The 9,993-nt window shown below is 41.1% G+C and overlaps 2 pseudogenes; both read left to right on the top strand.

Annotated features, from left to right (window-relative positions):
• The first annotated feature begins 1,039 nt into the window (after positions 1 to 1,039).
• Positions 1,040 to 1,644, top strand: LOC148008135 (ubiquitin carboxyl-terminal hydrolase 6 pseudogene; annotated as a pseudogene).
• A 1,156-nt stretch (positions 1,645 to 2,800) lies between these two features.
• On the top strand, positions 2,801 to 8,362 carry LOC148008136 (ubiquitin carboxyl-terminal hydrolase 6 pseudogene; annotated as a pseudogene).
• Positions 8,363 to 9,993: the final 1,631 nt, after the last annotated feature.

Consider the following 9,993-nt stretch of genomic DNA (forward strand, 5'->3'; position numbering starts at 1 on the left):
GATATCGAGCTCCACTCGTGATATGCCAGGGTGACCGTTGTGCAGTTATGTCACCAACATGTCAGTTGCAGATGCGGTTGGTACACCGCTCATGAATAATAGCTAGATGACAGCTATCCTTATCTACTCTAGTTCATGGCTCAGTTAGTATGCCACCTTAGTTAGTTGAGTTTGGTTTTGAGACCCATATATAGGGTTCTTCTATTTCTTTGTACTAGAGTTCTTTTGGCTTACACAACTAAGAAGAGGAAAACTGTTTTCAGCCTCCACCTTTGTGTGTATTCCCCCATTGTGCAAGCAAGAAAGCTACAAGTGAGACTCCTTCCTTCTCTCCCACAATCCTGACAATTCATCCACAATGATATTTCTAGATGTAGAAATACTTATTTTTCTAGGATCATAAAAGTAAAATGCTTTGGTGATGTTACTATTACTCATGAGAATACGTTTGAGAGATTTAGAGTCTAATTTCTTTCTATGAGCATAAGTAATGCTTCCAAAAACTTTCAAACAACTCACTACTAGCGTTTGAACTATAAAGGCTTCAAAAGGAGTTGTGTCTTTCAAGGCATAGTGGAAGATCTATTAACTATTATAAAAATGTATGTGTGTGAGCATAATTTAGAGCCGACCTCAAAGATAGATAAGTTTAGAGCCAAACTCAAAGAGATAGGTACGAAAATTTAAAAAAAAAGACCTAAAATATATATAGTGGAGTGGTCCTAATATACAATATAGAATCGTTACTAAATTATCATTCCATTACATCGCAGTCAAGATGTCTAGCACTCACCACCAACATGGTGGGGAATGTGAGGCTTGGCTCAATCAACGTGTTCCTTGTCCATGCATGCAATGCAAATTGGCCATTCGTCGGAAACGTCATTTGTCCATAGAGCATGTGCAACAGTATGGAGAGTTTTGAGTTGAGATAATCAACCAAGCAGTCTTGAATTACGAGATTAAAAGTGGTGATACTATTGTGCAAGAAGCTAAGGGTCATACAGCAGGGCTGCTTAACTTGAGGAACACTTGATATATGAACTCTATTGTACAAAGTTTGCATGTTGTTCCTGAACTGAAGAATGCCTTGCAGAAATATTCTGGGGGAGGTGCCAATGAACTGGATCCTTCATCTCATCTTTTAACACTTACTACCCGTGAATTATTTAATGAACTTGATACAAGTCACAGGGCTGTAGCTCCTATTCGGTTTTGGACGGTTCTGAGAGGAAAGTACCCACAATTTGCACAGCAGACAAACACTGGTGCATACATGCAGCAGGATGCTGAAGAATGCTGGACACAATTGCTTTACACTTTGTCTCAGCGTTTGCAGCCTACGGGTGATGGCAGTTTATCTTCATCAGTTGTTGTCAAGGAGCGCTTCAGCATTGATCTAACCAGCAAGATTGCTTGTGCTGAGAGTGGAGAGCAGGAAACAAAAAAAGAGAGAGTATACTCTTTGAAATGCCACATTTCACAGGATGTCAACCATTTACATGATGGGCTGAAAATAGCAATGAAGTCAGAGCTGGAAAAAGTATCATCAGCTTTAGGAAGAAGTGATGTTTATGTAAAAAGAATCGGAGATCAGTGACTTGCGGAAGTATCTGACTGTCCATTTTGTTAGGTTTTTCTGGAAGAGAGATTCTAATCTCAAAAAGCAAAAATTTTACGGAAAGTAGAATATCTTGTGCTACTGGATATTTTGGGATCTTTGTTCTCAGGATTTGAAAAGTAAGCTCAAGGAACCATGCCAAAGTAGGTATAACATGAGGGAAAGAAAAAAAGCAACGGAGAGAGAAAAAAGCAACAGCTTTCTATGATCGGGGAGTCTGTCATCGAAGAAGAAAGGGGAGGCTTTCAACCTATTTTTGGGGATTACTGTGGAAGGGAGCGATCAAGCGGCATATGTTTGGGTGTAATCGAATTTAGGGGAGAAAGAAAAGTCATATGATCCTATTATTTGCGAAGAAGGTTGTTGATTGGATTAACAGTTAGAGCAAGGCCAGCTCTGTTTGTCATAAGGAGGTTTACTTTACCTTACTTGTGCCATTGTGCATTGCTGGTGAGGTTGTTCCTTAGTACTCTTGCTGTTGAGGAATTTAAAAGGGTGACAAAGAATGAGGATGAAGGGGTGGCGTTGATTTGAGAGGGGGAAGCACCAAATACGACAAAGGAGGGGCGTCAAAGCTTCTGATATGAGAAGAAAGGAATGGGAATTCGGGCCTCTAACAAGACTGTGAAGCATGCCACAACAACAACAAAGAAGCCAAATGGACATGAAGACAAGGATGACAAGGGGCCATGAACATTTTCTTCGGCGTTGAAATCTGTCCTGTGCCTACGCATGTTGAGGAGAGCTTGAGGACGACAGAAGCAACGACGAAGGATAAGACGAAAGCAATATGTGCATCATCAAGGTGCTTTCAATGACAACTATGATACTTTGAGCAAGCTTTTTGCTGTGACTGGACCACTCGAGGTGAACAGTAGTCATCACCGGCAACAAAACCAAGAAAGCTCAATGAATCGAAATTCACACAATTATGAACCTTCTGACGGAAATCGCGGAGGAGGCCAAAGACATAGAGCAGGCCATAGCTAAAGTACGTGAACAAAGCTGCAAGTAAGGGATGAAAACCATTCCTTTACGGAGGAACTGGATGATTTGCTAATGTCGCACTGTACTAAAACCCTGGCCTAAGAAATTCTTACATCAAGTCACTGATACAGTCCGAATTTACAGCATGAAAAGATTGATTGTATTGTAGCTCCATATGAGGCTGATGCATAGATGACCTTCTTGTCAATAAATGGTCTTGTGGACATTGTGATAACAGAGGACTTTGACATGATACCATTTGGATGTCTGAAGGTTATGTTCAAGATGGACAAATATGGCCAAGGTGTTGAATTTTAGTACAACAACCTTGTGAAAAACAGAGATTTGAACTTTACAAGCTTACCAAGCAGATGCTAATGGAGATGTGTATTCTGAGTGGTTGTGACTATCTGCCATCACTGTCTGATAAAAGCATCTGACCATGTATAATCTTTTTCTGCAATGTTTGATCAACTTCTAACGGCAATTCGATTCCTGCTTTCTAACTCTTGTACAAGAGAGGCTAGAGCCATCTTGGGATCTCTTATGCTCTGATGTTTCATAAGCATCTACAAGGGCCTCAGGAGAGAGCTGCTGTAGTTCATGTCCGATTCTGACTCCATGAGATTGCATTCAAACAAGTGAAGTGCAGCTAGTATTTCATGCTTTCAGGTCTATTTGCCACATTCAAGAGACCAAAAGGCTTGAACAAGTTGATTATAGGGCCATTATTCGAAATTGAGGTGACCTTTCAAATTAAATCGCGATCTCACTTGATTGATCTTCTATCCTGAAATTAGTCAAGGTCTTTTGTGGTCGCGAATTTGCTTTCGAAAGCCCTTTGACATCTTTGGTGAACCCGACGTGAAAGTGTCACATTTAAATTTCAGGATGGGAGATACTTCAGCATCAATTTCAACCTCTTCTACGATTCCTGCTTTGTCCTCTACTTGGACTCCATCATTGATTGTTGCTTCAAGTACTTCAACGGATGATTTAAAGCAGATTTTGCAGAATATGTCTATGTATATGTAGCTTCAAAATTAGCAGACACAATTGTATATGCAGCAGCAGCAGCAAATGCATCAACAACAGTTGTGTTAGCAAAGGCAACCATATTCAGAGTAGGAGAATGCAATCAGCGCGACTAAGGCAATTGAAGCAGTTGAAAATGAAAAGAAGCTATTTGATGGCCATAATGTATCGGCTTATTTGAAGACATATGAGATCAAGATGGGATTTTTTGGAGTACCAACAAGACTTATGAGTAAATATTTCCTTCGCCTTTTCACACCTGCCTTGAGGGTAAAAGTGATTGATCTTTTCCTTCAAAATTCGTATTGGCAAGATTTTAAGAAGGCCCTGAAAGAGGAGTATTTTCTTGAGGATTTTGGGATACCTACACAGCGATCATTTTGAGAGTGGGTCTACATGCCAAACAAAGGTCTAGCTGTTTCAGAATTGATACGAGAATTTGAAGAGAGGTATAGTTAGCTTGATGCCATTGAACAAAAAGCATTGGATCTTGAGAAAGTTGAGCTTTTCTTGCAAGATGCAGATCCTGCTCTTCAGGAAGAATTAGGAGAGCTTCTTGAGGATTGCACGAAGCCTATGGGTCTTAAAACGGATTGGCAAGACGCCTAGGATGCAGTCTTGACTTTGACCAAGAGGCAGATATGGAAGACCCACCTATAGAATGGATCCATGACATTGACGCCATCTTCTGCTCCTATGCCTGCTTCTACCCCTGTCATTTCCTCTCTTCCTCAGCCATTTTCTTGGCCTATGCCAGTGCCTACTGTTTCTACTCCTCCTGTTCCTTCTGTTCCAAGGCTGATGCTGGCTCCCTCTCTTGATGACATAATCAAAGGCATAACATATTTGACACTGGAGTCAGTTAAAGCAGAATTGGTGGGGAAATTGAAAGAGAAGTTTGCTTTGACTGCACCTACTATTTCTTTTAGTGCTCCTACTGCACCTAGGAGTGCTCCTAGTACACCTAGGAGAGATCGAAGATGTATTTGGTGTGATAGTACAGACCATCAACATTGCAGGGATTGTGAAACTTTTCAAGATGTAAGGAGGAATAATTTGGTATTTTGGGAACAAGATGGCAAGATCTGGTTGACTGAAACAGGAGCTTCGCTTGCTACCAATTTTGGGAAAGGCGGAATGAAGAAATTAGTAGATGATATGGCTGCGCATACTTCTTATGTGGCAGCTAGAGGAGATGCCTCTGCATATGGAGTCCAGATTGAGAAAGGTTCAGAAATTTAGTCAGCATTATGGACATATGCTTTGGAGATGGCAAACAAGGGAAAGATTCAGTAGACTGTTTTGACTAGTGCAGGTTCTAGCATTAGATCTAAGACAGGTTGGGATTCGCCTGTTGACAGGTACACTATTTATGCCTACTTGGCTAAGTCTCAGGGAGCAGATGTACTTGTTGAGGAGAAGCGCAAGAAAGATGAAGAGAATCCAAATGCAGCTAAAAAGACTAGAGGGGGTGAGTTTGTTACTCCACCTACTGCAGGGCCATCTTTGAGACCAAGGCCAGAACGACAGATGGAAGATGCTCAAAAGAAAGAAAAGAGGCAAGAGCCTAGAGAGAAAGCAGCCAGGGTTTAGATTGATGTCCGATATTGAGACATCTACGGACATGAAGAAAATATTTAATGATAAGATACTTGGCAGTGAGGTGACTTTTACTATTTTTCAGGTTTTGGGCATCTCGAAAAGAGAGTTTCAAGATCAGTTTCAAGAAGTCCTGAAGAGGAAAAGACATGCATTGCCTACTTCTGATACGTAGGGAGTTTTGATTGGGGAGTTGGATGAGGATGAGGATGAGGTTATGGTTGAGAATGCTTCTGTTTTCTGCAGACAGAGAAGAGGGTTGAGCCTATGCATTATGTTGAAAACTAATGAGCCTATCTTGATACCGCATAGTCATTTTTCATAGAGTCATTGGGCTAGGGCAACTACAGAAACAATGGTAAAAATTGGAGAGAAATAGGTGCCTTATGTTGCTTTGGTGGATCATGGTTCAGAGATTAATCTCATAGTTCGTGGAGTTTATGAAAGTAATAGATGGCCTATGGATGCAGAGCATGGGTGGCATATGAGAGCCGCCAACAACAGCAGGTGATTTGTATGCTGCCTGTCCCAATGTCAGGATTTCTATTGGAGATGTAAAGGAGGATTTCCATTTCTTTGTGCAGGATTCATGCTCTTATCCCATCATTCTTGGACAACCATTCATCACACAGATGCGCATGGAGATGTCTATGATATTTTGGCTTTCATAGAAGAACTCTATGTTGGAGATTGGCAAGTACCTTAGTACACTAAGCAAAAGAGATGAATGGACAGATGAAGAGTTCAAGAAGATCAGAAGAAAAGCCTATGGTTATTTCCTCAAGGATGGATTTCTTTGAAAGCACCCGAAGAAAAGAGGTGGATTACCCTTGCGGGTTGTCTGCGATAAAGAGACCCAGTTATAGGTGATGAGGGAGTTTCATGAGAGTCCTTGGGCTGGTCATAGAGGAGTGTGGGCTACTTATGAGAAAATGAAGGAAAAATATTGGTGGAAAGACATGTACAAAGATGTTTCTCACTTTGTAGAGACTTGCAGAGACTGTCAGATATATTCCGTAGTGCGTCATCGAGATGAGCTTCATCCAACCTATCCTCTATGCATTCATTATAAGTGGGTAGTTGACTTGGTTACTATGCCTATGGGTCTATGGCAGATGAGGTATATTATTTTGGCTAGAGAAGATCTTACCAATCATGTTGAGGGCAGACCTTTGAGAACGAAGACCACTAGTGCAGTGTATAAGTTCTTATTGGAAGAAATTTTTTGCAGGTATGGTTGTGTGGGTAAGATCATTGCAGATCGTGGTGAATTAGTTGCGGATGAAGCTAGGGATTTTTTCTCTCAACTAGGAATCAAGTTGGCTCTAATCACAGCATACAATCCAGAGGGAAATGGGAAGAGTGAAAGAGGGCATCCACCGATAGTGAAAGCATTAGCCAAAGCATGCAGAGGACGGATTGGAGAATGGCCGAGACTTCTACCATTTGCTTTGTGGGCTGATCGTACCACTCACAGTGTTACCACAGGATATATGCCCGCAGAGTTGATGTATAGTCAGAAATCAGTTATGCCGAGACTGAGACTTGTGCTTTGACTTGGTCAGTTTTACCTTGGCAGGAGGATTTGATAAGAGAAGAGCCCTTAGCTCTTTGGATTCGGTAGTTGGAGAGAAGACCAGAGGATATTCAGCTAGCTATTGACAGGTTGAAGGTTGCTAGACTTAGAAATAAGGACAGGTTTGATAGTAGGCATCGCTTGCGGCCTAGAGCAATAGAAGAGGGAGACTGGGTATTAGTCTTTGATAGCAGCCTTGAAAATCAGCAGACTGCACTTCAAAAGATGGTGAAAAGATGGTTTGGGCCATACATAGTCAGACATGTCTTTGACAATGCAACATATGAGCTGATAGAATTGGATGGGACAATGCTTAAAGTGGCCATTGTAGGAAAAAGAATCAAGATTTTCAAGAAAAGAGATGATGAGGATTATGCATTGGAAGAATTTGCAAGAGAAGTAGAAGAGACAGATGATATGACAGATACCCTTGTTGATATACCGGAAATAGTCAATGAAGAGATTGATCTGTTCGTGGAACTTGATGACAATGATCATGGGTAGTTGGCCCATCCGGAGGATGCGCAAGATCAGAGGGGGTGAATGTCATACTGCTACGCATTCGAGGTGTGAAATCCACCAAAAAGTTGTGTGTGACATTTGTTACTTTGTACATACTTAGTCGTTGTGTTTGCATTTTGTTCTGCATGGGCAGATCATAGCAAAGGTGGTGATACTATTGTGCAAGAAGTTAAGGGTCATACAGCAGGGCTGCTTAACTTGAGGAACACTTGATATATAAACTCTACTGTACAAAGTTTGCATGCTATTCTTGAACTCAAGGATGCCTTGCAGAAATATTCTGGGGGAGGTGTCAATGAACTAGATCCTTCATCTCATCTTTTAACACTTGCTACCCGTGAATTATTTAATGAACTTGATACAATTCACAGGGCTGTAGCTCCTATTCGGTTTTGGACGGTTCTGAGAGGAAAGTATCCACAATTTGCATAGCAGAAAAACACTGGTGCATACATGCAACAAGATGCTGAAGAATGCTAGACACAATTGCTTTACACTTTGTCTCAGCATTTGTAGCCTACGGGTGATGGCAGGTTATCTTCATCAGTTGTCAAGGAGCTCTTCAGCATTGATCTAACCAGCAAGATTGCTTGTGCTGAGAGTGGAGAGCAAGAAACATAAAAAGAGAGTGTGTACTCTTTGAAATGCCACATTTCACAGGATGTCAACCATTTACATGATGGGCTGAAAATAGCAATGAGGTCAGAGCTTGAAAAAGTATCATCAGCTTTAGGAAGAAGTGTTGTTTATGTAAAAAGAATTAGAGATCAGTGACTTGCGAAAGTATCTGACTGTCCATTTTGTTAGGTTTTTGTGGAAGAGAGAGTCTAATCAAAAAGAAAAAATTTTACGAAAAGTAGAATATCTTGTGCTACTGGATATTTTGGGATCTCTGTTCTCAGGATCTGAAAAGTAAGCTCAAGGAACCTTGCCAGATTCTCAAGGATAAGGATGATGCCAAAGTAGGTATAGCAAAGAGGGAAAGAAAAAAGGGATCTCTGTTCTCAGGATCTGAAAAGTAAGCTCAAGGAACCACACCAGATTCTCAAGGAGAAGGATGATGCCAAAGTAGGTATAGCAAAGAGGGAAAGAAAAAAGCAACGGAGAGATAAAAAAGCAACAGCTTTCTGTGATTAGGGAGTCTGCCATCGAACAAGAAAGGGGAGGCTTTCAACCTATTTTTGGGGATTAATGTGGAAGGGAGCGATCACGCGGCAGATGTTTGGGTGTAATCGAATTTAGGGGAGAAAGAAAAGTCACATGATCCTATTATTTGCGAAGAAGGCTGTTGATTGGATTAACAGTGAGAGCAGGGCCAGCTCTGTTTGTCATAAGGAGGTTTATTTTACCTTGTGCCGTTGTGCATTGCTAGTGAGGTTGTTCCTTAGTGCGCCTGCTGTTGAGGAATTTAAAAAGGTGACAAAGAATGAGGATGAAGGGGTGGCGCTGATTTGAGAGGGGGAAGCACCAAATATGACAAAGGAGGAGCATCAAAGCTTCTGATATGAGAAGAAAGGAATGGGAATTCGGGCCTCTAACAAGACTGTGAAGCATGCCACAACAACAACAACGAAGCCAAACGGACATGAAGACAAGCACGACAAGGGGCCATGAACATTTTCTTCGGCATTGAAATCTATCCCGTGCTTGCGCATGCTGAGGAGAGCTTGAGGAGGAGAGAAGCAACGACAAAGGATAATACGACAACAATATGCGCATCATCAAGGTGCTTTCAATGACAACTATGATACTTTGAGCAATATTTTTGCTGTGATGACTGGACCACTCGAGGTGAACAGTAGTCATCACCAGCAACAAAACCAAGAAAGCTCAATGAATTGAAATTCACACAATTATGAACCTTCTGACGGAAATCACGGAGGAGGCCAAAGACATAGAATAGGCCATAGCTAAAGTACGTGAACAGAGCTACAAGTAAGGGATGAAAACCATTCCTTTACGGAGGAACTGGATGATTTGCTGGATGATTTGCTGATGTCGCATTGTACTAAAACCTTGGCCTAAGAAATTCTTACACCAAGTCACAGATACAGTCCGAATTTACAGTATGAGAAGATTGATTATATTGTAACTCCATATGAGACTGATGCATAGATGACCTTCTTGTCAATAAATGGTCTTGTGGACATTGTGATAACAGAGGACTTTGACATGATACCATTTGGATGTCTGAAGGTTATGTTCAAGATGGACAAATATGGCCAAGGTGTTGAATTTCAGTACAACAACCTTGTGAAAAATAGAGATTTAAACTTTACAAGCTTACCAAGAAGATGCTAATGGATATGTGTATTCTGAGTGGTTGTGACTATCTGCCATCACTGTTTGATAAAAGCATCTGACCATGTATAATCTTTTTCCGCAATGTTTGATCAACTTCTAATGGCAGTTCTATTCCTGCTTTCTAACTCTTGTATAAGAGAAACTGGAGCCATCTTGGGATCTCTTATGCTCTGATGTTTCATAAACATCTACAAGGGCCTCAGGAGAGAGCTGCTGTAGTTCATGTCCGATTCTGACTCCATGAGATTGCATTCAAACAGGTGAAGTGCAGCTAGTATTGTATACATTTAGGTCTATTTGCCACATTCAAGAGACCAAAAGGCTTGAACAAGTTGACTTTAGGGCCATT

This window comes from Lygodium microphyllum, unplaced genomic scaffold, assembly GCF_053477565.2.
Source record: "Lygodium microphyllum isolate KBCC unplaced genomic scaffold, Lygodium_microphyllum_v1.1.10 scaffold_323, whole genome shotgun sequence".
NCBI lineage: Eukaryota > Viridiplantae > Streptophyta > Polypodiopsida > Schizaeales > Lygodiaceae > Lygodium > Lygodium microphyllum.